This window comes from Podarcis vaucheri (genome assembly GCF_965113315.1).
Source record: "Podarcis vaucheri genome assembly, chromosome: 8".
Lineage (NCBI taxonomy): Eukaryota > Metazoa > Chordata > Lepidosauria > Squamata > Lacertidae > Podarcis > Podarcis vaucheri.
The window spans coordinates 38035172-38060130 of record NC_138766.1 but is presented as its reverse complement, the minus strand read 5'-3'; the positions used below and the strand labels follow the sequence as shown (position 1 = coordinate 38060130).

At 44.5% G+C, this 24959-nt stretch overlaps 1 long non-coding RNA gene across 1 annotated transcript; it reads left to right on the top strand.

Moving 5' to 3' along the window:
- The first annotated feature begins 1995 nt into the window (after window positions 1-1995).
- On the top strand, window positions 1996-24848 carry LOC309539186. The gene is made up of 3 exons (XR_014222754.1): window positions 1996-3286; window positions 19292-19424; window positions 23776-24848. It is a non-coding gene; the product is annotated as an uncharacterized lncRNA (long non-coding RNA).
- The last annotated feature ends 111 nt before the right edge of the window (window positions 24849-24959 follow it).

Genomic DNA, 24959 nt, shown 5'->3' with positions numbered 1-24959 from the left:
TGCCATCGCGGCGCCCCCGACACACGCTGTGCACTCTCCAGTGTGCCAGGCACCACGCCCCCACAGGCAGCATGCCATGCCCCCAGAATGTGCACCATGCCCTCACAGATGGCGTACCGTGCCCCCGGGATGCATGCCATGCCCCCCCGGGGTGTGCATCACCCCCCCGGGGCACGCCAGCCATGCCCCCGGCTGCTTTTCACCCCAGTAGTGCTTCGCCACTGGTTGCAACAACTGACCAATATGAGATGCTCTCAAAATCCTGCCACTCCCTGTGCTTGAAGCAGCTTATAAAAAGCAATCACACACCCCCACCTCCTGAAACTACAGTGGTACCTCAGGTTAAGTACTTAATTCGTTCCGGAGGTCCGTTCTTAACCTGAAACTGTTCTTAACCTGAAGCACCACTTTAGCTAATGGGGCCTCCCGCTGCTGCCGCGCCACTGGAGCACGATTTCTGTTCTCATCCTGAAGCAAAGTTCTTAACCCGAGATACTAATTCTGGGTTAGCGGAGTCTGTAACCTGAAACGTATGTAACCTGGGGTACCACTGTATTAAACAACTGAAATGCACTTGTTTTAAAGTGGAGCTGTTTCCAGCCTTGGAATAAAGTCATTTTCAATTGCTAACATTATCTCTCTATATATGTATGTGCAAGAGGGGTAAAAATGATGTAGAAGTCTTTCAAATCATGAGTAGGCTAACAACTGTTTATTTAATGTTGCCTCATTCTTTTCAACTTAACTTATAATTACCATATCAGATAGATTGCAGTACTATGTTTAGTATAAAATGACAGTTTGTGGACCTTTTAAAGAATATCCTCCAAGTACACAATTGTCAGGGGGGAAGGCCAAGCAAATAAGTTATGAAATGTTTTGCATAGACATGAGCTAGTCTGTACGGAGCACGATGTCAAAAATAAGCTTGCATGGCTGATGTGTTCTCTATCAACTACGATCAACAAGGACACACAACAATCATAGCATTGTTACCAAGTTCAAGTGTGAGATAAGAATATCCTGAAAAGTTCAAACGAATAACCTGCAAGGATATTTCAACACCATATGACACAAGTATCCAAGATACGGCAAGTCCTTCAGGGGCAGCTCATAGCCAACGGCAATTGTCTTAAAAGTGTGTGTGTGTTTTGGAGGTGGAAGGTTTCAGATTTGAAGTCAGGTGTTCATTGATTTACTACATTGATAAGATCTGGAGTATTTATGAGACCCAGAGTTATGAGTGAATTGTGAGCTAGCAAAGCTGATGCCACCTCATTATTCGGGGGGGGGGGGGACTGATTGCGATGATCTCCAAAGGAATCTCTCTAGACTGGCTGAAGGGGAATTAAAATGGCAAATGTGGTTTAATATAAGCAAGTGTAAAGTAATTCACTTTGGGGGGTCTACAGTCCCAACCTTACGTGCACACTGATTGGGTCGAACCAGGAATGAGATATCAGGATCACAGTGGAAAGTTCAATTAAAACATTGATCTAGTGTGTGGCAACTGTGAAATAATGTTCACCTACCTATGTTAGGTGTCATTAGAAAAGTAATCAGGAAAAAAACTACCAATATCAGAAAGCTTTCATATCAGTATGAAACTACACTCTGAATATGTTATACAGTTTTGGTCACCACAGCTCAGTAAAGATACTGTATAGCTGGAAAAGTTGTAGAAATGATCAGGAGCAGTGGAATAACTCTCATAGTACCTGAACTCAATGTCATCCAATGAAGCTTGGATGTGGAAGATTCAAGACAGATAAGAGTACTTTGCTATAGAAGATTCAGGTCAGAAAAAAAGGAATTACACAGCACATAACTGAACTATGGAGTTTGGTACCTCAAGAAGTGGTATAGGCCACAAATGTTGGCTGTTTTTAAAAGGGATTAGACAAATTCATGCAGGGATTAGCCTACCCGTGGCTACCAGTCTTGATGGCTATACACTGTATAGTACCTTAAGGATCTAAGGCAACATACCTCTGAATACCACAAATTGTCCTGGAGCAGCAGCAGGAGAGGCCTATTGTTTATCTCCTGCTTGTGGGCTTCCCACCTGTGCAGGTGACTGTGGGAAACACAATGCTGGCGTAGGCAGGCCTCTAGTCTGATCCAGCAGGCCTCTGCTTGGCGTCTTCCATCCTGGAATTCCAGGCAGCCTACAACAGGATTCCCAGATGGTCTCCCATGCAGTCAGTGACCAGGACAAACTCCAAACGAGTTTATAAACTGGCAGGTCCACTGCCAAATGAGGTGAACTCCCTCCTCTGTCATTTGATTATATGCCACAGTTGATTATCTCCTCCTATTGGACCAACTTAGCTTGACGGAGGAGCATGCATACTCTAAGTTCCTCTGAACTTCCTCAGGGCAAGAGTTTCATGTTCATTATCCTATGAGTAGTCCCTGAAGCAACACAGTCTCTTCTAATTGTTATTCTCCCACAATTGTTATATTGTATCGGGAAGAGTATCACATAGGCTGGCTAGACACTTTTCATCTCACTTAAGTATACAAAACTCTCAAAGCAGCAGCAGCATAGCCAGCAACAACAAGAGATCAGGGCCTCCCAGCTCACCCCACTTTCTCTTGCAACCATTTGTATATATCCCTTCTGCAATACTAGGCTGTGTACACACAACATTTTGTTCTAGGATCAATAGAGGCAGAGTCCTTGCCTTTTTCTATGTAGTCTGCAAACAATCTAGATCTTCAGTGGAGAAATGCCCCCCAAAAGCACTTTCTGAAAAGCAGGTTTCCTTCCAAAAAGTTCCAAAAGCTCATCGCAGTTTGATTCTGCAGTACCCCTCAGTGTGTCCTTTTGAAAACATCTGTAGGTGATCTGAGACATGGGTGGTGTATCCACACCTGCCCAACGACATCATGGGTGGGATCATCACAAGATCACAGTCACCACTTCCTCCTTGATTCACTTGGGGCATGTGTAGGCGCGGGGAACAGAATCCAGGGGAGGGATTTCAAATGTGTATCAAGTCTACAACGGATCTAGCTTGAAAGCAGCATGTTGAGGATTCCGGAATGAGAAAAATTACACTTCTGTGCTGCAAACCGGTTACTGCCTTCCTGCAACACTTCCTCTCCAGCTCATGCCCTGGCATGTTACACTATTTATTAATTTTTATTCATAAAAATATTTACAACCCGCCCACTTATGCAACAACCCAAGGCAGCGTGGAGCAATACATGCAGGTTTACTCCCCCATTTCATCAGCCACAGTCCAGGCCCGTTGCGGGAGGCCTCCTAACTCCTTCTCAGGTGAGCGGAAAATGCATGTCATAACGCCAGATGTGGCACAAAGGGCGCGCACAATGCACACACACCCCCCGCGACTCTGGCAGCTACCGCTGGGAAAGCTTTAGTGGAGAGAAAGATTAGGGAAGGGCTGGGCGTGTGCCACCTGCTCGCGCCCCTTAAGGCTGGCAGTAGCCTGAATTTATTTATCAGCCTCAGGCCACAACATCGATAGGGACAACAAGTCCGCCTTCTCCCCTGCCTGGGATCCAGCCAACAATTCCACTAGAGCCCCTGGCGATCACAACACAGAGGCACACAACACACACATACTCCACGATCGGGCTGATCCGCGCCGCGTCTTGGGCGCAGCGCCGCCAGACAGACGTGAGACAGATTGTGGCTATCGTCAAGCGGCAGCCGCGCCACCCTTTATCTATCTCACACACACACACAACCCCCCCCCCCCAGTGACACACACAAATGCACAAAAGAGTACAAAAGAAGGCGCAGCCCGCGCCCCAATAACGCACCCAGGTGTCCTCTGTCGCGCGCTCTGGCCTCGCAGGCTTTCGGGGGTCTGCAGCATCCACCCCCCTGGAGAGGGGGATCGGGCGGGCGTGGAGACACGGAGGAGACCCCCTTCCTCTACCCACGCGAGGAAGGCGACTTGGAGTGGCGGCGGGGAAGAGCGGAGGCGGCGTGGGGGACCCCGCAGGTCAGGGCGAGTCGGCTCGTCAGCTGCCACGACAGGAGCAGGGCGGGCGGCGAGGGGGTGGCTGGGTGGGCGGGGGAGATCCTCCTCGGATCTGCTCCCTCTCAGGCTCGGTCGGCGCTGTCACGAAGCGAGACGAGGCTGGAAGGGGCCGCTCTCCTCCTCCCTCCGCAGCAAGCGTGGCCTGGCGCGAATCAAATCGCCGCTCCTGTCCCGTGCGCTCAGGTGGGCAGCTCCAAAGGGGCGCCCGCGTGCGCCGGCTTGGGGTGGCTGCCCAGCCGCCTTCTCTCTCGCCTCCTCCCACGAGTTCGGGGTCAGCCTCCCGCTCCTCCTCCGCTTCCTCCTGCCAGCCGCCGGGGTCTTTGGTCGCCGCAGCCTCCCGTCCAAGAAGCACCTTCGCCCAGGCAAGGACGCGCGCGGAGCTGGCGAGCGCCGAGGGGTGGGGCTCTCGCGCCCGCCTCCCGAACCAGGAAGGACGGAGTGAGGCGCGCGAATGTCAACACGGCGGGGAGGGGCGCGGGGGAGGGAGGAGGAGGAGGAGGAGAAGGCACCTTCTGCGCTGGATCGGACCTTCCCGGGGGCAGAGGAAAGGTTGAGCACTCCCGCCGCCCGCCCCTTTTGAAGTCGAGCTACACGTTACACTGACACGTTTATTTGGAAGGCAAAGCAGCGGGTGAACAGAAGGAACAAAGCTGAATCCTCGCCTTGAGCTGCAGCAGGGGCTGGAAAGGATGGGGGGGAGAGGAGAGGAACCCCCCCCACAGGAAGTCCCTGCAACCCCACCCCTTCTGCCTTCTGCTTAGAGTTCTGCCGCTTCCGGTGTTTGGAGCGGAAAAGTTGGCGAGCGAAGCAAGGGAGTGCCTGGTCCTACCTCAAGTTACTTTCTGGGCAGGATTGGACCCATGGGGGATTGCAATGGGTTGGACTAGATGACCCTTGGGGTCCCTTCCAACTCGACAGTTCTATGGTTGTATGTTCTGAGCAGCTGTCTCACATTCTCTCACCTCTCTCTCTCTGTAAGGTGAGAAGGGTGGTCATGGAAGGACTATCTCCCTATTGTCTACAGTGGCTCTCCAGGATTTGGGGCAAGGGTTTCTCCCAGCCTTACCTGGAGACATGGGGGATCAGACTAGCATGCAAAGCACATCTCTGCTGCTGAACTGCTTCTCCTGGATTGCATTTTGGTAGAGATTTCAGCCAAGGAATCCAACCCTTCCCATAGTTCTACATGGAGGGAGAAACAAGAGGAGGCAGTCGGTGTCTCTTCTCTCTAGCAAGGACTGAGAAATAGAAAGTTGCCTCTGCTTGATTGCTCACCTGCCCTCACCTAAGACCTGCTCAGTGGGTAGAGTGTGAGACTCTTAATCTCAGGGTCGTGGGTTTGAGCCTCTAGTTTGTGAATCAGTTCAGGTCTGCAAAAAAGGTTGGCAAAACACCAGAGGAACAAACGTGTATCTTCCGACAGAAAATTGTTGTATCCAGGAAGTACAGCAGAACTGGAGTCAGAACTACTACTGCCGACCCATTTTGCCTTCCCTTCCACTTGCAGCCTTGTCCACAGGACTCGAAATGACCCTGACAAACCACCCATGGTCTCCTTGGGCTTCCTTTCTGGTCTGAGTCTGTCTAAATCAGGGATGGGTAATTTGTGGTCCTCCAGAGGTTGATGGAATCCAGTTCACATCAGCCCCAGTCAGCAGGCAGGAGTGAAGCAGGTTGTAGTCCTCCAACATCTGGATGGCCACAGTTTCCACACTCCTGACTTAAAAGACTCCAACCAAACGTGTGGCCAATCCTACTCCAAAAGACACATTAGGTTGTAGTGAACTAAATTCTAATCAAAGTAGACCTATTGAGATTGATGGACATGACTAACTTACATCTATTAATTTCATTGGGTCTACTCAAGAGTATAATTTTATTGACCACAACCCATGGATTCTACAATATCCCCAAGCTCCCTATTCCAGTGCTCTTCCCACACTTTCTTCCCCCCATTTCATCCATGCACATACAGAATGCAGAATTTCTTCCTAATACTCAAACACTGTATATTGCAGAGTGTCTGTTGTGCTGGTGTTAGCAATTCTTCAAAGAAGGAGGCACCCGTGCTTGGAAGCTATCTCTTCTCAATGCATCTGGCACACACACCAGTGTCATTTCCTCTGCATCCTTCCTGTTGCTTGCAAAACTGCATGTTGCTATTTTAATGACTCAAAAATGCCATCTGTGCCCTGTTCTTCACTAGTATATATCTTGACCCAAAGGACTGAACACACAGGAATATTTTTCCTTCCCCTTTTGCTTTTGCGCTTTCAAAACAAAGCAAAATAACATGGTAAAGGTGTTAATAAACCTACAGTGGAGATAAACCACTCATGTCTGCATATTGTCTATTTTGAGAGGGTGAATGGTGATGACATCAGGCTTTATTCCGGGGATGGTGATTTCCGGGGATGGTGATTTCCATGAATGATTGTCTAAAATCAATGGTGGGGTGGATGAGGTTGAATAAACCAGGGAGTTGATGATAGTTCATGGGTGAACTGGCAATGAATCATTGGTGGGATGATGCCCCTACTAGGCAGGCGAGGATCATAGAAATCATAGAGTTGGAAGGGACCAACTCTATGATCATCTAGTAGTTCATATGATCCTAGGTTGAGTGATGCGGCTTGACTTTAGGATGCACACATTGTTTGTTTCCTCTGCACCTTAATCAATCAATAGCAGCAGAAGTAAGAGTGCTACTGCTAGCCATAAATGCATGCTTTTGCATCTGGGGGATAGGGCTGGTAGTCTCTGCTGTATTTTTGTATATTGGCTTGCATCCAATGGCATGCTAAGTAACTGTCCAGTCAGTGCAAGGACTTAGGCTTGAGCAATGGGGTGGGGTGGGGGGTTTCGGACCAGTTGTGCAAAGATGGAGAGTCATTGTAATAATCAGGAAGCCACCTCTCTCCTACCTCCCTCGTCTGTCTGTGCAGAATGCTTATTGGCTAACCCTTGTGGCAATCCCTTCCTTCACCGTCCTAGACCAATGCTTCAGGCTCACCACAACTCACACTGAACAAATGTTTTAATGAGCAAATATCCCGGCATCTGATTAAAGGGTTTAAGGCTGCTTGAAGCACAAGGCCGGGGCAAAAACCCAACCTGGAGTTGGAGCCAGGTGTGCATGTCAGTGCAGGAGTGAAACCCGGAAGAAAGCACAGGAGCACCTGCTCATGGAGAGAGCAACACCCAAATGCAGCCTTAGTTTCATTCAAACAATGAATTGCCTTCAAACAAATGATCCCTACAAATATACCCAGTCTTAGAAATGACTACAAATTGGGGTACCCTAAGGTACCTAATATATCTTGGATATTTTTTTTATCCCTTTAGGGAAAAATAATTAAAACTGGGGGGGGGGAGGCACCTTTCAACGCTATAATAAAATGAAGGATTTTATTACCTGGGCTTAGAAAGAGTCTACAGAAACAGAAGTTTTGTTTGTTGTGGGGGAAAACTCAGAAAAGTATCATAATTCATCACCCTCCTTTGGGTTCAGCTTTCCATTAGTATATCACAGCAACAGTTAACTGAGTGGCTTCTCCAAGGAATTGTAGGTTTTTGATGGGGTTTTGAATTCTTTTCAGAATGCCGCTGGCTCAATTTATTTCCAGGGTGCCAACTCCTTCTTAAATGCAGAGGTGTTTGCTCAGGTTGAACAATATAATCTCCCCAATGGTAATTTATTGGAGCAAATTCTGTGTTATAATAACCTCTCAGCTAAAGAGTTTTCCAGGAATGCTAACTGCATCAGCAATGGCAAAATATATGGACAGAAGTATTGCATTTGTTCAGACCAAGAACTTGGAGTAAAAAAAAAAATAGTATTGCACCTTTTCCTGAGAGACTTGTAGTAATTGCACTTGGATCACAAACATATTATGTGGAAGTAAACTGAGGTGAAAACATTGGAATGTGATTGGTTTGTGATCACAGACTTCCTTTTATGTTCCCATTGATTATTTCCAGGAAATAGGAGAGGAGCAAAAATAATCCCCAAAAGCTTCCACTCTTGAAAGAAGGTATTGAGATTTGGAAGATGAAAGCACCCCACACTTCAGAAAGCCCTTTTGCTCCTTGTTGCTTTCCTACTGAGTACTGAAAATCTAAAACATAGATGTAAGCTCTGCCTTTGAGTTTGAAGTCCTCATTCCTGGATCCTGTGATCCTCACTACATTGTTCACTGCAAGCAAAAATGTGGTGTGTATGCGTTACTGTTAAAATAAGAAAAAATCCTTAAAGGCTAAGGGTGATATCTGACCAGCTGTGTACACAAATTTTATTCTAGAAACAACAGAGTGTGCATATTCCACACACATAGTCCACACACAATTTAGATCTATTGCCCCTGAAAAGCATTTATTGAGAATATTATTTCATTCCAAAAACAAAAGCTCCCTGCAGATTGATCCAGCATTACCATGCAGTGTGCCCACTTGAAAATACATGTAGGCAATTGCATGAATCCACACCTGCCCAGTGATGGATGGTGGGCGTATACCAGAATCACAATCACCACATCCTCCTTCATTTACCTGGACCATGTGTAGGGCAAAAAAGGCATGAATAACCGAACCAGGGGGAGGGTTTTCAAATGCACATCAAGTCATGATATGCCTGTGGGTGGCAGGATACAGAATCAATCTAGATTGAAAGTGGTATGTTGAGGGTGAGCATGAACAATTCTAAATGGAAAAAGCTTCGTGTTTGCGCTACAAGCCGATTAGTCGAAGTCAAGGTTGAGAGAACCTTTTCAACCTGAGAGCCATATTTCTGCTTGCAGGCTTCTCCTGTGCATCTGATTGGGTACTGTGAGAATGGACTGATGGACTTGATGGACCATTGCGCTGATTCAGCTGGGCTTTACATATGTTTTTATGTAATGTCATTTGAAGATCATGTAAAGAAAGCCAGAAAAACAGCCTCCTTAGTTTAACTACATTTCATGGTCCTGTTATTTACAGCAAAATACCAAAGTACTCTGATATCAGTCCTATGCTCTGTATATTGTACTCTGATATCTGATTCCCCCCCCCCCAGCCAAAACCACACTCTTGCCCCTATAAGGGATCAAAGGTATACAGCAGGGTGGGGAGCTGTGGTTCCTCCAGATGCTGCTGAACTATAACTCCCATTGGCCAAGATTGCTGGGTCTGATGGGAACATGGGATGACAAAAAACTGTTTTACACCAAGTCACACCTGTGCAGCTGATGGGTGCCCCATAGGGGCTTAACAGAGCAATACTACATGTGTTTATGCAGGAGTAAGCCCCATTGGCTTGTACTTGGTTGTTTCTAATATTCTTGTAAGCCACATTGAACTATATAGGAAAGCCTGGTTATACATTCTTCAAATAAAGCCTGTGTAAAATCTAATGCAGATTATTCTTCTCTTTTGAATAAACAACTAAATAAAAATAAGCATGAATTTAGTTCCTTCAGCAAACAGCAACCCCTCATTAGAATTGAAAAAGAGAGGTTGGTTTGCCAGGTGAGGCTGTTGGTTCAGGGAGAGAAAGCAGCTGGGAGGTAATCAATTTGTAAATTGTACTTTATAAATCAACAAGATGGCAGATACTGTCTTTTCTCCATATGCGGGGGGAAGTCCTAATAGTTTATCGTTGTTCTGAGAACTGTTTACACATCTTTGACAATATGGAACCTGATCGCTGTCAGATCCTGTTGCCAATCTCCATCATTAGTCCCAACCACCTTTTCGTTTTCATTCTAATTTCATTATTAGTCCATTCATTTCTTGCATCTGGGTATGTCATGCAGTACTTATCATCAGAACAATATATAGCCTTAGCAATCTCTCCCAGCATTCAACAGGAAGAAGGGAGTGGAAAGGGACTGGGTCAGTGAGGATTGTGATATGACAGATAAATTGCTTGCTGTTATTACATTTACATAACAATTCAGAAATAATGTTTAGGTGGAACGTGATGTAAGCTATTTGAAACAGACAATTGCATTACTCAAGTGGATTACTGCTCCCTGTGGAAATGCTGTGATGAAAATTTCTCCGGCAATTCCTCTCCAACCATTCTCCATCAACTAACAAGAAAAAGAAATTGGATTCAAAAATTAGCAAAGTAGAGGGGAAATGCCAGTGAAATTCACACAAGTTTTTGTTGTGCTTACCTTACTTTCAATGTAGAGGGTTGTGAATGTCCTTTCTTTCATTCTTCATATCTCTCCAGTGGTCTGCACTCTACAGCCTCCCTGAGTGCTCACAATTCTCGAAAGTTGTCATTGACTGTGCTTTCCTTTAAGTAAATTCCTGTAAGGGGAATGCTGTGGATATAGTGCAGATTGGTGTCAGCAAGACATTTGACAAAGTACCCCATTATATTCTTGAGGAGAAACTGATAACGTGGGCTGGATAAGGTTACTGCTAGATGGATTTGTTTGTACTGGTAGAGAGAAGGTAAAGGACCCCTGGATAGTCAAAGATGACTATGGGGTTGCAGTGTTCATCTCACTTTCAAGCCGAGGGAGCCAGTGTTTGCCCACAGACAGCTTTCTGGGTCATGTGGCCATGGTAGAGAGAAGCAAACCAGGAATCCCAAGATGGGAAGGGGACTAGGATTCTGATTCCACTCATGTTAGGTGGTTGGCACTGCCAAAGCTGATTGCCCTAGTTGTGTTTTGGCCAGTGTGCCTGCATCTCACTCAGTCTACCTCTTTCCACACCTGCACTCTGCGGGGCTCATGTTTGCAATGCACAAATGCTCCCAGATCCACTAAAATTGCAGATCCGGGTCACTGAGTCTGAGTTTGGGCTTACCTGTTAAAGCACAATACAGTCTAAATACAGTTCTAGAAAACAGAGGCAGAGACTAAAGCACAACTGCTTATCTCGGGCTGCTAACACCCTGCTTTGACCTTCAGGATGAATATCTGCAACGATTCATGGCACTGCCACTGATCACAGGGTTCAGCCCTGACAGACACCAAAACACTTGAGGAAACCATAGAAAGTTAGTACCTGCTCATCACGTTCCTTAAAATAAGATGCCATTTAAGTAAAAGCTAGGTATGAACAGTGTGCGATTTGCTTTCATCCTATGAGAAAACAGTGTAAGAAAAACAAAAGGCAAAATAAAATAGCTTCAAGTCATTATACGTGGGTTGATAATTTACTCTCAAACCCTACTATAACAACACACACACTGGAAATTGTTACTCATCTAACCCAAGGTTCAGCAAGGGTTCTTTCAATTCTGAAGTCATCCTCTTGAACTTGTTAAACATTTTCTATGTGTCTCCATCCTCCTGAGAACCAATTTTTAATTAAATTTGTCTTGTTTTGCCTCTCAGTTACTTTTATAGGTTTGCTTACTATCACTTGGTCTACCCATGTAGCTGTACCACCCAATCAGACTTTGTGTGGTGATACAAGTTTATTCAGTTATTAGTAGTTTTGTGAAGTTGCCAGAATTTTTCTGTAACTGGTTCCAAATGGTTCAGGTAAGGGTAGTTGATACCATTCATTATCCAGGGTAAAGCCATCACCTGCATTCACATAAATATGGGGTCTTCTAGTTCAGACATTCCCTTCTGCATGTGGTGAGGGAAGTAGGGAAGGAATGCAACATCTCTGAAAATGGTGGTGAAGGAGAGACAGATATAATATCTAGACAGTAACATTCTGTTGTGAGGGATGAGAGAAACATCTTCTAAGAGAAACTAGTGCAAGCAGGAACTGATGGTCGTTTTTTATTGTTTCACAAGGAGACAACTTTGTACTCAGAGGACAACCAGTGAATGGATGGGAAGAGACTCAAAAATCTGCCTGTGAGCCAGATCTAGCTTGTGACCTGTGGGTTCCCCACCCCTGACTTTTCTCCTCATAATAGCCTTTTGAGGTAGGCCAGACTGACAGAAACTGGTACAAAGTCACCGGTGAACCTCATTACAGAACAGGTAACTTGAACCTGGGTCTTTCAAATTTAATGCTCTTAAAGCAATTAAAGATAAAATCCGTAGTTTGGGCATTGCTTTCGAGAGCCTTGAAGCATGTGACAAAAGTTTCATATTCCAAATAATCAAGTAGCACCACGAAAGACAGTACCACGAAAGACAGCGCTTGTTACTTCATACTCTGAGATCCTGTTCTTCGGAGGCCTTAGGTATTACAACACCCTACAGAACCTGTGCCAAATATCTAAAGGATCTACTACTCCCTTCCTATCTTTACACTCACGAGATTAAATGCCTTCCCCTCTACAGTGACCAAGGGTAGATGCTCATATCAAGCCCATTTGTGTGCCTGCAACCAAGGAGTACCTAATTCAATGGACCACATTCTCTTAGATTGCTCTCTACACAATAGACCTCGCCAACTGATGCTGAGCAAAATGTTGGACCTCCGGCCTATAATGAGGTTTCTCCTGGCAGATCAAGACAAAGATATCACTGCTTTAGTAGCTTCCTTTTTAGCCACAATTTTACCCAAAAGGGTTCCCAACGAACCATCCTTTGGGGGGCACAGACAGGGTGAAGCAGAATATCTCAGTGCACATGATCACAGTGTGACCTTACAACCCTCAACATCTTCACCCTTGTCCTTTTAATTATCCCAGTGACCTGACATGTTTTATACTGTGATGCCAATAAAGGTATTTGATTTGATTTGATAACTCTTTCAACTACTTGAGCACACCTGCCTTTCTGCACCAGTAAAGAATGTGTAGAATAGTTATCCTCTACTGACGTGGAGAAAAGATAGAAGAGGCAGGGAAGGAGGCGAATGACAGCCAGTCATTCAGCAGCACAAATCATCTGGAATTATTGGGCTTTTGTGTGCATCCATTATTGTATGTCACTTCAAAACACAGTGGCTCGAAACACTGTGAAATACAATATATAGCTAAAGTTAGTCTGAATGTCTCAAAGCTGGAAAATGGAAGGGGGAAAAAAGCCATTCTGACTCAGTGGCTAGTACACTTATATCACAACAATTTGCATGGCAGACTGATGTGGTGCCTTAAATATATGCTTTTTTGATGCACGGTGCAGTTTTTTCCTTGGCATATTGATGCTTCCTTTCATGCCTTCCCCTGCATAAATCCCTCCATGGCTCTCTTGAGATGTGGCATTTAAGCTATGGTTTAGAATCTCATGAAAAGAGCTCATGGGCTGCTGCTCCAGTGCAGCTTTTGCTTCCATTTTTATTTAATCTCGGTTTGTTATTTGTTTGAACCTAGACAATCTGTGATTATGGGTCAGCTTTTTCAATCAATTTCCTAATTCCTGCAGAGTGTCTTTGCTTTTCTCCACATCAGCCTTGATTTTTCCATTCTTAGTTTTCAGTTCATTAATTAGAATATGTTGCTCCTGTGATTTTGCTTTCTTTTTCTTGTGCTTTCTGAGTTTTTATTGCTTCAGGCTGCTGCTCAATTTTTAATAGATTTTCTGCCAATGAATTTACCCCCAGCCTTTTATCTCTTATATTCCATTTTTTGTTCTCTCTCTCGCAATTTATTTGCATCCCTTTCTTTTTGTAACTCTACCACAAATAAATTATTATTTTAATTTTATCCCCCAGTATGCAGTATTTTTTTAGTTTTTGCACAAGAGATATAAAAATACGTATGTTAGCTTTAAATTGGGAAACATATAACATTTTATGTGCCACCGCCAACAACTCTTGAAAGGTGACTTTTATATTCTAGATGGAAAATAAGTTATTTTATGCAGCTGCTGCTTGACAGGTAAAATAAATTCAATGCTGCCTTTTGTCTGCTGAATTTTGCATTTCTCAATCATAGTGCTAAAGGCAAAGGAGCCATGCCAAATAAAAATGTGGCTGGCTTTGTTTATATTCATCCATCTTGGTGTCAATTTTACAAGGAACATCTACAGAGTCTTAATAATTAAATAGCAGTAGTAAAAAAAAAAGAAAAAAAGAAATCTTAAACACTGTGAATAGACTGCACTCCAGACTCCATACAAACAACTAACCACCAGGAAGCAATGATTTTAAAACTGATTTTTCTTTATAAATGTATTTGTAGCAGGGATGGAACTTTAAAATGGAAACCCAGAGAAACCATAATGTCTTTCTAACATTTCATATTCTACAGTGAGCACATGTTTGCATTAAAAACCATAGAAAGGCTAATGTGGTTCAAAATTCAGGCCATTTCTTGCTTCATCATTGCACACATTGTGATTTTTTAAGGTTCCTTATCCTCAACTTTTGAGATGATTTCTCTTTAGAATTATTTTTTTACTGGAAATACAATAGCCAGTATTACATTCTGGCCATTTGCAGAAGGGACAAGAAAGGTGATGGGTGACGTGACCTGATTGCCCAGAGAGAGAGAGAGCTCTGTTTCAATGGAGGCCACACAGAAAGCTGTTATAGCTAATACACCATAATATGCCCCCATCACTGGACAGCTCCTGCCTTCTGGGCTTGATAGGAGTATTCCCAATCATCTTCTGCTCTTCAATTTTTTCCTCTCCTTTCAAATAAAATCACAGGATGGTAGCAGCTTTGCAGGAAAGGAAATTGCAATTGCTTGGCACCCAGGAGACTTTAAGCACATAAAACAGTTATCAAATGCACCTTTCATATAAAAACATTGAGAAATATGTCCTTTTTGCAGGGGTGTGTGTCTTCTTTTTCTTCCCCCTACTCAGAAGAGAACTACATGTTCCTCTCCATTCTCATACCTCCCATTAGTTTATTTTGCAGATCTATAAACCATCACACAGAAGCTTCCAAAGCATGGTATCAAGAAAAAACACAAAGAAATAAACTCTCTTTGTCCTTGGAGAAGCGATTTACCTCAGTGGTAGAACATCTGCTTTGGATGCAGAAGGTTTTGGGTTCAATGGCTAAGTGTCTTGTATTCACTGGGCTCTTCAGTAAACAGGAGACTTGCCCGCAGCAACATCAATGGGGTAGCAACCAGAACATGGGCCAGATTGTAGTTAAGAGTCCACTGCAAAGGCTTAGGGGAAAGTCAGAGCAGTCCCAGGCCAGGCTTCAAGCTAGAAGAGATCCCAAAAGGGACAGGTGAGCGTGGTGTAGTGGTTAAGAGCGGTGGACTTGTAATCTGGTGAACCGGGTTCGCATCCCCGCTCCTCCACATGCAGCTGCTGGGTGACCTTGGGCTAGTCACACTTCTTTGAAGTCTCTCAGCCCAACTCACCTCACAGTTTGTTGTGGGGGAGGAAGGAAAAGAAGAATGTTAGCCACTTTGAGACTCCTTCGGGTAGTGATAAAGTGGGATATCAAGTCCAAACTCTTCTTCTTCTTCTACAAGATCAGAGCAGGCGATCCAACAGCAGGCAAGGGATCATGCTAATACATAGACTTTATATCAGCAACTCTTTGATCACAGCACTAGGGTTTTGAGCTGGAGCTGCTGGAACCAAACTGAAGTGTAGATGGGTTCCCACAAGGCAAGACACAGTGATAACAGCAAGAACATTTATTGAACTACATAACTGAATAACAGTGGCAAAGCCACTGCTTATATAGATTTCTGAAGGGCTGGGCCACTCCTACTCCCAACGTGATTGGCTGTCTAAACTTCCAAGCTGTGAATCATGACTCAGAGTTTAAGGGCCAATGCACAAGCCCAAATACTGAAATGTTCTGTGATTGGGTATCATTTATCGAATCAGAACACAGGGGCTCAGAATCCTTAGTCCAGACTCAAGCTCAGGCAAACACAGACCACTGGATACATAACACCCTGAATACATAACACAAACCACAATTGCTGCTGACTCCTATCGATACCTCAGTATCCCTGAGAGGGGAGTTTTACTCCTGAGGAGATATTTGCTCCTGAAGAATCCTTGCCTGTAGTCAGGCACCAGAATCCTCAGGCATGTCTGGGAGCGGCCTCCATATGGAACCACAGAGAACTGCTGCTGTTTGGTGCAGACAATACTGAGCTAAATGGACCAATTGTCTGACTCAGTAAAAGGCAGGTCCTCTTAACTAAAGCAATATCTGTATCTACAGTTGTACAGTTAATATTCCATAAAATGCCTGGGTTATACTTGGGGGGGGGGAGGCTTCTTAAACAAAAATGTCTTTATTAGCCTAAATCTTCATTGCTATTTTTCTGTCATGAGACACATCATAAACAGAAAATCATTCGAAATTGCAGTGCAAAGAAAATTCCCCGAGATTTGATGCACAATGGGCTTGGTACTTAAAAGCTTTGTTGTATTCTGAGAATGCTCTTCTGGATTACAATGTTCTTGTGTGAACATGACCTCTTGTGACTTATCATATTGGCTCCTGTGGAAAATTCAATCCCTCCCCTTCCCCTGAGACCCAAGAACAAGAGGATGGGTTTTAGGCTTGGTCAGGAGAGAACAATCACAAAAAAAACTTTCAACAAACAATAAAGGGCAGGCATCCTGCAGGCACCATGAGACCTGAGGGTTCCCAGTGCTCATGGAGCTCTCATTATGACCCACCAATCAGTAAATCAGATGTTTCTGTGTTCTTTATTTCCATCCTTGGCAGAGGGCAACCATTTCAGAATTTCCAAAATGGATTTCCCTACACTGCAGAGAAAAGTGGCCAGGCAGGGGGTGGGGGGAAGGAAGGGAATGGTAGGAAGATGGGAAATGGAGAAACCAGGGTGGTCAAGGTGGTTTTTTTTTAATATGAAGTCTGGGTGTGTGCATGGGGCTGGGGGAAGAGTTGGTTAGGATATTCAGAGCAAGCCTATGAAGTAAATTAGAAGTAAACTCAGAAGTAAATCCCACTGAGTTCAGTGGAACTTTGTTGTTGTTGCTTAGTCGTTTAGTCGTGTCCGATTCTTCGTGACCCCATGGACCAGAGCACGCCAGGCACTCCTATCTTCCACTGCCTCCCGCAGTTTTGTCAAACTCATGTTGGTAGCTTCGAGAACATTGTCCAACCATCTCGTCCTCTGTCGTCCCCTTCTCCTTGTGCCCTCCATCTTTCCCAACATCAGGGTCTTTTCCAGGGAGTCTTCTCTTCTCATGAGGTGGCCAAAGTATTGGAGCCTCAGCTTCATGATCTGTCCTTCTAGTGAGCACTCAGGGCTGATTTCCTTCAGAATGGATAGGTTTGATCTTGCAGTCCATGGGACTCTCAAGAGTCTCCTCCAGCACCATAATTCAAAAGCATCAATTCTTCGGCGACCAGCCTTCTTTATGGTCCAGCTCTCACTTCCATACATCACTACTGGGAAAACCATGGCTCTAACTATACGGACCTTTGTTGGTAAGGTGATGTCTCTGCTTTTTAAGATGCTGTCTAGGTTTGCCATCGCCTTTCTCCCAAGGAGCAGGCATCTTTTAATTTCGTGACTGCTGTCACCATCTGCAGTGATCATGGAGCCCAAGAAAGGTGGTGGTGTGGGAACTTACTCCCACACAAACCTACCTAGGATTGAAGCCTTGTTCTCAGTCTCTAGTGTAACTTTGTTACTTGTAACGGCATCCATTTCCCTTTAGGGAAATGAGTGTTTTGTTGCAGTAACACATATTGTGACTAACCACACCCTCATAGCAAGCATTTGTGGCTGCACATATTCTGTGACGGTGTTGAAAACACATTTTCAAAATTCCTCTGAGCCCGTGAAAGTGTGGCTGCCCTTCATCTTGTTTGATCTGCATAGCAAAGAAACTTCTTAGACAGAAGGGTGGTGTGATCGTGTAAATAACACAGCAGTCAAGAAAAGAGACACCAAGAGTAAAGAGCTATTAGCGTTAAAGAGCCTCTGTGCATGTACCTACAAAACGGCCGAGTTTACATTTCACATAGCGCCACAGGAACCAATGAGAGTTTTGTCAGGGGTAAGCAGATAAACATCTTCAGCATAGATGCCTGCAGATCAGGTGGGCTTGGGTGTCTTCTCTGCTAAATGCTGGACATCCTGGCAAAAGTGGCTCAATTCATCATACAGCAGCCGAGGATTACAAACTGGACAAATTTGTACACCAAAGATTTGTACATGCTTAAGATTTCAGAAACACAGGCAACAGAACACATATTTCACAATTCAGGCATTCAGCCTGATCACAGAAGAGCTAAATGTATATAAGGGGCTTCCTGTGTGTCCTCTGCATTCAATAGGCATGTCCCATCTCCCCTCAACCTGGAAGAAGAAGAAGAAGAAGAAGAAGAAGAAGAAGAAGAAGAAGAAGAAGAAGAAGAATTTGATATCCCACCCATCTGGCTGGGTTTCCCCAGCCACTCTGGGCGGTTCCCAACAGAATATTAAAAACACAATAAAACATCAAACATTAAAAACTTCCCTGGACAGGGCTGCCTTCAGATGTCTTCTAAAAGTCAGTTATTTATGTCTTTGACATTCGATGGGAGGGCGTTCCACAGGGCAGGTGCCACTACCGACAAGGCCCTCTGCCTGGTTCCCTGTAACCTCACTTCTCACAGTGAGGGAGAGTTGCTACAAGCAGAATCCCTGATCTGGACCTTATGCAGAGTAGAAATGAATGCAGTACACTGCAAGAAAGTGTTTCAAAGCTTTACTGGAAACAGTCTTAAAACAGTTACTTTGTATTTTGCAATGTTTAATTGTAACTCATTGCTCTTGGTAAAAGCAAGCAACGGATGTAGCTTTATTAAGCAATGTGGTCCCATCTTCTTTTAGTACTTAACACAGTTCAGTAACCCTGGATAGCTCAGTTGGTTAGAGCATGGTGCTGACAATGCCAGGGTTGCAGGTTTGATCCCTGTATGGGATGGCTGCATATTTCTGCATCTACAGTTCTGGGATTCTCTGAATACCGTATTTTTTGCCCTATAGGACGCACCGTCCCATAAGGCTCACCTAGTTTTTTGGGGGGGAAATAAAGGGAAAAAAATTATTTCCCCCACAGGCGCGGGCCTGGGGCGGGGGAAGCCTGAGCTTCCCCCGACCCCAGCCCCCAAACAGGCAGCTCTTTGCAAGCCGTGGGAGCCCAGCGCTGGCTCCTGCCGCTTGCGGAGAGGTCCGCGAAGCCTGGACGCGCTGAGCTCAGCGTGCGCAGGCTTCAGCATGCAGGCAACTCTCCGCAAGCAGCGGGAGCCCAGCGCCGGGCTCCCACTGCTTGCGGAGAGGTGCGCGAAGCCTGGAGAGAGAGAGGGGTCAGTGCGCACTGATCCCTCTCGCTCTCCAGGCTGTGGCCAAAGCCTGCATTCGCCCCATAGGACGCACACACATTTCCCCTTCATTTTTGGAGGGGGAAAAGTGCGTCCTATAGGGCGAAAAATACAGTAATTTTCTCTCTCTCTGTTCCCAGGGAATGAGATCCTATGTGAGCATCTTGATTGTTCAGGATCGCTGAGCTGAGCTTCTACAGCTGCTGCCTCCAAGGACTAACTTAGACCCTGAATTCTCCTTGCACCAAAGTAATCTTTGCTTCAGTTTTTGGGGTGCATCATCTTGCCACATTAGCTAGAGAGAAACCTCCTTTCTAACGCAAACTTCTGCATAAGTTTTCAATGCATACAAACATAGCATTTCATGCACACGAAACTTTTATCTTCAATGTGATTTGTGCCAGCCTCCCTGAAAATAACCGGGCCAAATGCCTGACTAGAAAACGTAAGTAGATAGTAAAAGACTGGGTCTCACATACATGTATAACAAATATGAGGATATTACTGTGTTGAATTCTGATAAAACAGTGCTTTGGTTGTATGAAACCGTTTTGTTTCTCGTATTGTGGTATTACATTGGTGCCACCAAGAGGCCGGGCATGGTACTACATAAGGACCACCACTTCTGATGTTCCAGCATGAAGGCTGTACAGTGGTACCTCGGGTTAAGTACTTAATTTGTTCCTGGGGTCTGTACTTAACCTGAAACTGTTCTTAACCTGAAGCACCACTTTAGCTAACGGGGCCTCCTGCTGCTGCCATGCCGCCGGAGCACGATTTCGGTTCTCATCCTGAAGCAAAGTTCTTAACCCGAGGTAATATTTCTGGGTTAGCGGAGTCTGTAACCTGAAGCGTATGTAACCTGAAACGTATGTAACCCGAGGGACCACTGTACATCTGAGCAGCCTGCACTATGCAGGGAAGAGGCATTTACTTGTTACTGCTGCTGTTGCTGAACAGGATTGGACCAAAACTGTGCAAAGGAGGCTCCCCATTTCAAGGAATGCCTGGCTTACTTTGCTTACTTTCCAACGCCATCTAAAGCCTCACATCTGTGCACAGGCCTTTGAGAATGCAGCTGGGTAGATGGGGAGAGAGCCCTGCTGTTGTGAGGTCAACAGCAAATGGATAAATCAATGGTAGAACTGTATGATTATTTTAAAGAATTTTAGTTGCGTTTCTATGTTACATTGTAAAATACTTCTGTTTCATTTTAATGGGTTGAATAGGTTTTATGCCAATGAAAGGTGAGATAGCAACTGAATGAATGCACGAATAAAGATGTGTTTTTGTTTAGGATTATGGTAACAACAGATCATATTTTATATTTTGCTGGTGCCTTCAGCTGATGAACCCCTACATCCTTGATAAGCTATCTTAGTTTTACTGCTAGCATTTCATCATCTGGTATGAGTATGTTTTGCAAAGAGCCTATACAGAGGTGATGTGTAGTTAATCATGAATATACCATCTTCAGTTTATTCTGTAATAAATTTATAGGACAGCATGATAAGGCTATCTATCCAAAAGTTAGCACATAGTGGTTTTTTATGCCTCAAAGCTGGAGGATGATTAATTTTTATATATATTCTTCAGTTGCATTTGCATCAAGATGCAATTTTAAGAAAAGTTCTCAGAGGGCAGTGCAGATTATTGGTTTGAAATTCCATCTCACAATTTATGTTGCCTATTTGTGAATTCTCATTTGGCCAGAAAGCAGAAATTAGTATAATATAGGAACCTTGAGTGCCCTGCACATGGATTGATTATTAATACTTGCAATCAATAAAACTTCTATGTTTTAAAGCAGTGGGGAACCTCTGTCCCTCAATCACCCTTGGCCTGCCAAGGGGTCCATGGGGGCCATAGGACCTTTTCCTCAAAACCACACCCACCTGTCAATCAGCTGGCATCACTCAGATGGGCAGGTGATGTCAGCTGATGAGTAGAAAGCAAAGTTGAATTCTGTGTTGACTGGGCCTGCCAGTTCCCCACAGGGATTTAACACAGGCACACTGTTCATCTGCTAACACTAAAGTAGCAGGATCCCCTCCCCCTGCACTTATCAGCTGATGAACAGAGGGTACAAACCTGCTCAGTCGGGAATTAGCACAGGCAGCAGGATTTAACCATACTGACATTTTAACGATGTTGACATTTAGGTCCATGTCAACCTATTACTTTCCCAAGTATCTCCTTAGCCCCTGACTGACAAGTGACCTGTTCCCTGCAGTACGTAACAAGGCCAGTCCCAGATGCTCAACTCTCCATCCCAATCTTACAAGGCCTCTGTTTCCACCATTGTTTTTGTGCATGTCCAAACTTTTAGCATGGCTGGAACTGGAAGACGTCAGCAGGGCTGATCCTCTACTTTGCATCTTCCAAAAGCACACTCAGAATCGCACCACTTAGATCTTACGGGTAAACTTGTGGGACAATTAGAATTATTATGTTTATATGTGTTGGAAGCTACCCAGAGTGGCTGGGGCCAGATGGGCAAAGTATTATTATTTCCTATAAATGGGTATGCAACTAGAAAGTTCCCACCAAGCTGCATTTCTGTAGCAGAGATCACCATATCAATGTATCCCTTTCTCCTCCTGCTTGCTACATCTCTTCAGCCTTGCCTTGAGTGGTTCTGGACCTCCAGGGCTACAGAGATCCTTAGAGTCAAAGTGAGCCCTGTCAATCAACAGAATAATAACCTGCTGAGGTTTATTAAATTATTTAAGGGCACTTCAATAATTCAAGAGCAAAATATTGCAGGCACATAACCCCCAACCCTCACCCCGGTTTGCATTATCTCTTTGGCAGCAAACAGGCCAAGCAAACAGTGAATAAAATTAGCTCCATATAAAATAAACAAGACAACAAGAGGCATTCAATAAAGCAAGAAGGTCTTCGTGTAATGGATTTCAAACTGAGTTATAGGGAAACACGGTTTATTAGAAACTTACTGGGGCGGTGGGTGGTTTGGTTTCTTAATTAGAAAACTAACAATGGTGTACAATCATCCTTGACGATTTGTCTACTAATAATGAACATCCTCTGAAAACACAGAAAACCCTGATGCCATTTCTTAAAGGAAACATAGTTGTTATTGTTTTCCAGGGGCAGGGAGGTTGGTGTTGGAGAAGAGATGTAATGAGGGGTTACTTGCCTATCCATCACTTTGCTGCCCTTCCAAGCTGTAAAATCAAGAGTTTTCAAGAAATGTCACTGGGTCGCTCTTATTTCTATTTACTCTTAACATGTGGGTGACATTAGATCACCCTAGTGATCTCCAGATATTATCAGACCACAACTTTCACAATTCTAGGTCATTTTTCCATTCTGGTTGAGGGTGAGGGTAGTTGTTGTCCAGGACTTCTGCATGGCACCAAGCTGAATCAGAAAACAATGCAGTGAAGTATTTTTTGAAACTATACATGTATGTGAAGAAAGCTCTTCAGAAGCCTTTGGAATTAACTCTCAAGTATCTCTTAATTAATTAATTAACTGCTATTATTATGAATGTGATTTATAATTATGCTGGGTACACTTTCAAATTACTTTCTGACTTACTGGAACTTCATCCAGTAGAAGATTGTTTTAGTATATAAACACAGGCACAATAAGCACTTCTGACTCAATAATGCAGTTTGCACAAATAATTGATGCCCTCTGGTGACTCTGTGGGATAATGTACTTGTTCCAACTAAAGAAGCTTTGCATTATTATAGAATAGGGAACCGTTAGTGCAGATTTCATTTTTAAAAAAGTTGAAATACATCACAAGGATGTTCTAATGTGAACTTTAAAAAATTGTTTTTATTAATCATTGGGCATTTCCCCCCTCCTCATTACTCCCTGAAGTAACTGTTTTGCAAGGTCGGTTATTATCCTCAGCAGTGCTCCTAACAAATAAATTAGATGAGGGAGAGAAGCATTTTTAAAGTTTGTAAAAACTGGTGAGAGAGAGACTCTGTGGCACTGCAAAGCTCCTAAACTTTCTGTTGCAGGATAAAATAGCAGCTTGTGGGGGGGCAAATTTCATTGGGAAAATGGCTCAGATGAAGGGGTTAAGCCACGTGAAAGCTGGCCAGCTCATACAATACTATTTCCCCAATATGTGAGTAGGTTTGCCCAGACATAAAACAACTCAAGGCTGTCCCAATATCTTCATCCATGCTGCCCGAGGTAGAGCAGCAAATGGTGCCTCCCCCCATCAATGGACAAAGTACCCATGATCAGCCAAATTATTCTGACTATGAGGCAAAAAAAAAATTAAAAAAATCCCCACAAGTGCCTTGTAATGCTCTGTTGTGAGTGCTGTGTAAGGGGGAGGAGGCGCACACCGGGAGATTTCTGAGGATCAAAGGCCCAGTGACTTGGTTTGGTACACCTTATGTAGCTCTGTTATCACTAGCACCAACTAGTGACATTAACTGTAACTGCACTTACCATATTTTTTGCACCATAACACTCACTTTTTTCCTCCTAGAAAGTAAGGGGAAATGTATGTGCGTGTTATGGAGGAAATGCCTACGGGTGGCATGCCTACAGATTTTCCTCCTCTAAAAACTATGTGTGTGTTATGGTCGGGTGTGTGTTATAGAGCGAAAAATACGATACTTTACAACAGGGTCGGCAACCTGCGGTTGTTTAAATGGCCCACGAGCCGCTCCCAAACCGAGCCACCTGCTCAGCGAGTCCCCATGCACTGTGCTAAACTGGAGTGAAGGACTCGCTTCTGTGGCGCCGGAGACCGCATCTGCGCATGCACAGACACTGAAAATCAAGTCTATGCAGACGGAAAAAATCGCATCTGCACAGACGCAATCCGGCCCATGGAGTAATTGCCATGGGAGTGAACAGGCCAAGGTGAGGTAAACCTTGCCAACCCCTGCTTTACAACTACAGTAAGGTAAAGGTAAAGGGACCCCTGACCATTAGGTCCAATCGTGACCGACTCGGGGGTTGCGACGCTCATCTTGTTTTATTGGCCAAGGGAGCTGGTGTACAGCTTCCAAGTCATGTGGCCAGCACGAGTAAGCAGCTTCTGGCAAACCAGAGCAGCACATGGAAACACCGTTTACCTTCCCGCCAGAGCGGTACCTATTCATCTACTTGCACTTTGACGTGCTTTCAAACTGCTAGGTTGGCAGGAGCTGGGACCGAGCAACGGGAGCTCACTCCGTCGCAAGGATTCGAACCGCTGATCTTCTGATCGGCAAGTCCTAGGCTCTGTGGTTTAACCCACAGCACCACCTGCATCCCATTTACAACTACAGTGCTGGGTACCATATATTGCATGCCTCTTACACCCTCTGATGACAAGAATACAACGACAACAATTGACTAGCAGAGAAATATGCTGTCCTTTCATGACACCCCCAAATCAGCTGTTTCAGGGGGTGACCTCATTCTGTCTCACGATAGGGCCCTGTCTTTATTCTCACCTCTTCTTCTCTCTTGCTTCTGTATTCAGGCTTTGTACAGGAGTTGCTGACAGCTAAACTGTTAAGGTTTTGTTGTCTTGTCCATCTGGAATTCATCTGGAAGTTGCCACAACTCACTTCAAAATTGCTTTTGCTAAGCTGTAGAAAGGCTTAACCTTTTGGCCAAGGCCATTAATCTGATAGCAAATTAATTTCCGGTATGCGTGAAGCTTTGCCCAGCGTTTGAAGGCACTGTCATTCTGATTCTCATAAAACTAGCCAGCGTTGAATTTAAATAGAAGCTAAACCATTTACCTCTATATATTTTGTTTTTTTTTAAACAGCCACAATAGCAAAATCGATAGCTGTGCTCTCCTCCGATCTGCAG